The 6,759-nt window shown below is 31.3% G+C and overlaps 1 pseudogene; it reads left to right on the top strand.

The window, feature by feature from the left end:
• The first annotated feature begins 5,909 nt into the window (after window positions 1-5,909).
• Window positions 5,910-6,597, top strand: LOC122089656 (annotated as a pseudogene).
• The last annotated feature ends 162 nt before the right edge of the window (window positions 6,598-6,759 follow it).

Raw genomic sequence — 6,759 nt, 5'->3', positions numbered from 1 at the left:
TCAATTACTAAAGTTTGACAGCAATCCAACTATGTTATCCTGAAAAAAATATTTGTATTCTCATTGACCATTTGATCCAAACAAACAAATTGTTATTTGATCAAATGTGAATGTTTCAGATAATAGAAACTTTTAAGAGATCGATTAGATCTCAATGACATGCATTCTTCTCCTATTAACAGTTGAACATGTGACTATCACAATGTACATCTATCAATAATGAAACTCTGAGGGTATATCATTCGTCAACAATCATACTTTGAATTTTTTTCTTTCTTTCAACCTTTTCTTTCATCTTTATACAGATCCACTGACATCCAATGGGCATAAGCCTTATAGTGGATCTATAAAAATCCAAACTTTATAAGAATAAAAAAATATTATTTCAAAGCTCAATTTTCTATTATCTTTTGTGTCTGTATCCTATACAGCATCAACAAAAGTCTGTTTGATTCTGAAGAACCACACGTATTTGTAGAATTTTTCTATATAGTCATCCTCCTTTATATAGAATGTATAGTTAATAGGAAGTAAAATTGTCCTTCTATGACATTGAGACATTTAAGGTATTGCACAAAACATGTGAGTTACAAATATTGATTTAGTTAAAACACATAGAACTATTCTATGCTCCCAAAAATATATCACAATGTAATATAATTCTCTTAAAGAAAAGTCAGCCAAACAGGATTATCAAACCTTGTGCTATTTATCGTTATATTTCATCTTATCTGTTAATCACCTTTGCATTTAAGCTAAACGGTCTTTATACCTTAAGAAATCGTAGAATAAGTTTTCGCATATTCTATTATTTAAAAGGCTCCTTAGGTATAAATTTAGATGGATACTTATTCAAAATGAATACTACTATTTTAAAAATACAATGCTAATAAAACATCTATCAAACATTGTTTTACAATGTTCAATTCCATCATTTTATTACATCATACAATATGATGTCTCCGGGTATCTCAATTAGAGATCTTATACTATTTTAGATAATCAAAAAAATAGATGATAAATACTCTCATTTGATCTAATCAAGAGTTAACACTCATACTTTTATTAGGTAGAGTATTTACTGGATGATCTACATTAATATAAATTAGCTCTAAAACACAAATAATCTACAGTCCTTTTTGGAAAAAGACTTGATCATATGCCCTCATAAATATGACTTATAAGTTAACATAGGGTTTTCCTTCAAAATTCTAGAGGCTTATTCCTCACAGCTTATAAATTCTATAAACTCTATACAACCTTATAACAAGCATAAAAAATGTGAAATTAACTAGAGCACACATAAAAATCTTTTTTTTTTATTACTATATAATGATAACCGCTCTAGCTCCGATTAAAAGATGATTTTTTAGTTTCCATAAAACATTCTTATTATATTTAAACTATACTGTTTGTAAACATACATGAGGAGCCGAAGTCCATACATATCATACGGCTGTCAGTCATACCAACACAGTATATTCAAACAAGATAAGTGTTTTATCAAAAATTTCATCCAGCTACTTTTATAAGGTGGCTAGATAAAGCTAACAACTCTTTGTATTATTCTTTCTCATATTACTTGACACATGGGTCACACCCACACTTACTTTTTTCTTATTTTAATCATTAGGTGTTGAACTACAAATGCCATTACTATTATCCTGATTTTTCATAAGTAAAAGTTTCTACCAATTACATTAAATATAGTCGATGACATGGTTAAGACATTAAAATAAGCATATATTATTAACTTAAGGAATTTCAATATCATAAAGTGACCTATCAGTATTATGACATAGTCAAGAATTAGAGAATCTTAAGTCATCTTGGGTAATATGATAGACCTTAGTTGACGATCAATGAGCATCTTTAGTTTACTTATCAAATATCTCTTTAGCATCCTCATCATGTCTATAACCCTTGGTAATTATAAAGAGTATCATAGAGTCAACTAGGGAAAGAATATTATCTCTCAGGATGAACCAATTTACTCAAATATAAGTATAAGAAAATAGTTTTGTCTATTCCAAATAATTAGATCAGACAAAGGGTCAATATCATAATAATTAGTGGGTAAGTGATGGTAAAATGGACAATGATGTACAATTAATTTACAGATACATACCATTGAATATAAATGGGCAAAGCTTAATCAATGGTTTCTTACACATTAAGCTTCCCTCAAAGCTTTGGGGTGTGAATTGAAATAATTCAACCCTTAGATGCACAACAAAGCTTTGGGGTGTGAATATATATGTTGATTGACTGGACTGATTTTGTCCATCACAAAGACTTCTAATAACTTTGACCACCTGAATACCATATCTATTCCTATTGACTGACACATACTCAGATCAAGTGCATACTCGTCTCAAAGTGAATCATGATATCGTGAGCTAGTGTCTACCATTGCAGTACACCTCTCATTGACCATGTCCTCTACTTATCACATAGGAGATGAGTGTAGACCGTTCATTGATCAATCACAAGCATTATCTTATCGGTATTTGTCAAAATTGACCAATGAAACCTCTATCCTCACTGACCACTGGAGGTCATAAGAATCCCACCAATTGGGCTGCCTAAGGGGAGTAATTAGTTTATAAAAAAGATTGGAGGAGAGAGAGAGAGAGAGAGAGAGTAAACAGATAATAGGAGACGAATTTCAAAATCACATATATACATGTCATGCACATAAAAATTTATCAATATGGTTCATTTTAAATCCCATAACCACTAACAAATACATGCATTTGAACATTTCATTTCATTTATGTGGAAATTAAGATTTATAAAACCACATTTTAAATTGTCAACTTTTGACAATTCTATCACATATTTATATCTCATGTATATGAAATTATTACACTCCCAAGACTAAACATTAAATCATATTTAATTATATGGGTTTAGGGGCCCATGTGTCCAGTAAGGTTTTAAAAAAACTAAAGAATATATAAATGTACAAATTAACTTAATGAACACTATTTTCTGAAAATAGTACTTAACACTTTAAGTTATAGGTTCATTTTGAGCTCTATATGCAATGTAATATTATCAGCCTATGGAGCAATTCACTTCATACATACACACTCTATCTCACTAACATTTAGTAAAATAGACTATTACATCTTATGTAACAAAATATGTAAGTCTATTAAAATGCTCAAATTTTAACTTTCACATAATACCATATTATGTGGGTCCCACCTAATCGAACCAAGGTATTAAATAAACAAAATCAAAAAATTAATAATTTTCATTGGCTTGGTACTAGTATTGGACTCTCCATTAAGCTCATCAATTTCGTACACATTAATATCTCTTATATTAATAATTTCATAAATTATTGACTATTAAAAATATTGATCATATAAAAAATATTAATTATTCAAAGCCAATGTTTATAAATAATTGGGTCACCTAACAAGCGGTTAGGCTGAAAATTGAGTTTATAAAAAAAAAAAAAACCCTTAAAATGATTATTGTTTTTAATATTTAAAACCATAAAATTGGGCCTAAAACCTTTTGCAAAGCCAACACTATTTTTACAGTCTAATAGGGTTTACTCTAAAAACTAATATTTTTCATAAGCTTACTGCCCATGCTTGACTTTTCAGTGGACTGACCATATAGGTATATATAAAGGCACCTCAAATTTATAATTTCTCAAATTATTAATTATAGGACTTATGAAAAATATTAATTATTAGAAGTAAAAAAAAAAGACTCAACTATTAGGTCATGATAAGGTGGGCTAGCAAATGAGTTCAACTTAAAACACTTTTAAAGTCAATGTTGTATGTACAGGCACATGTGGATTTTAAGTAAAATATTTATAACCAAAGCCACATAGTTATGCAAGTTTCCAAGTAAAACTCATTTTATTTTGAAGAACAATATTTATATAGAGAATATTGGTTTTTGATAAGGGCCCACAATTTAAGAACAACCCAAATGAACAACTTAAGCCCATTCGAACTCTTCAATTTAAAAAACTTGGGTTTCACAAACCAATGACGGCGCACGAGGACCCTTTTTAAAAAATTTTAATAAACCCAAAATCATAAAAGCCCATTTAAAATGAAGGATTAAATAGTTAAGAGCAATAATTTTTTTTTTTTAATTCACTATTTATTGTCAACAATGTGACGTCACTGTTCACATGAACAATGTCATACTGTTCACACATTCATGGTTTATTTATTTATTTATTTTTGTCAAATCATTGCATGATGATTTGAAAATTTTTAAAAAAAAATCTATACATAATAAACACTTATTCAGCCTAAATAGCCCTGTGCAAGATCATAGATCGACAAAAATACCGTGGTAAGGGATTTTTTTTTTTAAATTGAAATTTAAGGAACATATAATGCATGAATACTATTAAAAATATTGAAGGTCCCCCTTCAGCAGAGAGGCTCTGATACCACTGAAGGAAAATATCGATGAAAGCAATGAGGGGATCGTCCTACTGGTAGGGTATACCATTCAACAAATAATCAATAACAAAGTTTTGATCGTTATCTGAAACTCCACAAGTGCAGAGCCTCCACATGGTCTTAGCCCTTTCGCAGTGAGTCATTCCCACACGTATAACTTTGCATTCCCTTGGAATCCAAGTTCTTCCACAATAGTCAGGATTTTCATAAAATCCTAAACATTATACTTGATCACTCCAAAAGGAAGAGAGAGATGGGAGAGACATTTTCTAGAGGAGGGTGAGAACCGTGAGAACGATTCTCTCGTCCATAACTTATTTTGGTTTAGTCAATCTTTTACATTCTTAGCTAATCGGAATCCCCAATGAATTAGTGTTTTAGTAACATCCAACTAAGTAATGTGTTTCTTATATAGAGCAAATAACTAAACCAAAACCAATCTTTTCATATAAGATAATATCAAATTTATTTAGAAAATAAATAAGGCAAAAGTTTTTCTGGTCGGCAGAGCAGCTAACCATATAGCTGATCTGGACTCATCTCATCCCTTCAAAAGGGATCTCAAAATCATAGCCGTTCATTGATTTGTCTACCTAATACTAATACAGTAATACTACTGATATACCTAGAAAACGTAAATCAAAATACATTTCCTTCCCCAAACAATCTCCTTTGTCTCTCACATCCTCCTCGATATCTCTCTCGCCTCCAACCACTAACCAGCCCAACTCGTGTCTCTCTTGTTTTCGATGGAGCTTAGTTCCCTTCAAGTGACAGAGAATACTGAGAAGAATGTCACAATGGCAATGTAGGTTGTTGGCTGGCGAATCATCCCCTTCCTTGAGACTTGAAAGTTTGGGATTGAGTTACTCAGAGTGCACTGAGAGAGAGAGAAGGAAAGGAGCCGGATAAGATTTTTACTGTATCACTGTTGTTGTCCGTGAACCACGATTGGTCACTACTTGCAGGTAATCTCTGCCTTTTAATATCCATTTTTTACGATTTTTTATTTTCCCTTATTTTTTTTTCCATCAGTTATCGATTTTCCTTTTGCCCTCTATATTTGTTTTTTGATAGGTAAATTTCAATCTCAAACTCCCTAAATTCATTCTTTTCTTTCTTCTCATCTGACTTTTCGCTTTGATTGTTCACTCCTATCATGCAAACAGGATTTTTTTTTTGGTTAAATGCATGGTTATTTGATGGGTGTGCTAAATATTCGATTGGATGAATTGACATTCTTGGAGCTTCTCGGTTGAAATTGTCAAAAAATTGATAGTTGCTTTGATCTTAAAGAATTAAACTCGATTTGCCCCTTATTATTTCACTTTCTGTTTAAGCATCTGATGAGAGGGTTTATAAGTTCCCCATATTATTGTAGTTCTTTCTTAGTTAAATTCATTGATTCTTGTATCTTCTGTTCATAGAGTTTGATTCATACTTCTTAGCTAAATTCAGTGATATGGAGACCTTGTCCCAAATAGAAAAGTCACCAAACTACTTGCATGTGCTTTTGTCTTCTCTGGTATGGCGCTTGTTGGGTTAATACTTAGTAAAGTAGCAGATTATCTTGTTAAAAAATAAGAAATTTTGTTAGTTACCACTTACATCAAAAATCTAGAGAAAGGGAGATTTTCAAAGAGCTTGAAAACAAGAGAGTGAAATACAAGTTTTCTGTGACTCCGATCCTTCTTTTGTTGCTAATATAGGTTGGGACAATTTTGTTATACAAATTTGAGAAGTTGGATCTTGTTGATGGTTTCTGTTGTAGTTGTTTTACTATCAGAACTTTAGGATATGGTGATAAGAGCTTTCAACTGAAATGGGACACGTTTTTGCTGTGTTTTGGATATTGACGAGTACAATTTGCATAGCTCAGTTCTTTCTATACATAGCTGAGCTAAATACTAAATGGAGGCAACATTTGCTAGTCAAATGGGTTCTGAACCGGAGAATGAAATACATAGATCTTGAGGCAGCTGATCTCGATGATGATGGAGTTGAGGTATGTTGAGTTTCCATTGCTTTGAACACAAAAAGAAAAACTTGCACTGAATTTTCTTCCCTCACGATTTCAGTTATTCAATGGCTTCTTTATATTCTCTCATCTGTCTCTTCTAAACTTAACATTCTTCTATAGATGGTTTAATTTCTCTCTAATGTTCTTTTCCTTTGGTTCAATTTCTTGATAGTGTACATCATAGAATGAAATATGTTGCCAAACCAACCAATCAAATAATTGTTAGCAGATCATTCAGCACAATGACTACAAGTTTGAAATACAGAGTCGGACATGTCATTTTTAAAGGGG

The sequence above is a fragment of the Macadamia integrifolia genome, chromosome 9 (assembly GCF_013358625.1).
Source record: "Macadamia integrifolia cultivar HAES 741 chromosome 9, SCU_Mint_v3, whole genome shotgun sequence".
NCBI lineage: Eukaryota > Viridiplantae > Streptophyta > Magnoliopsida > Proteales > Proteaceae > Macadamia > Macadamia integrifolia.
This window is presented reverse-complemented; position numbering and strand designations above follow the sequence as displayed.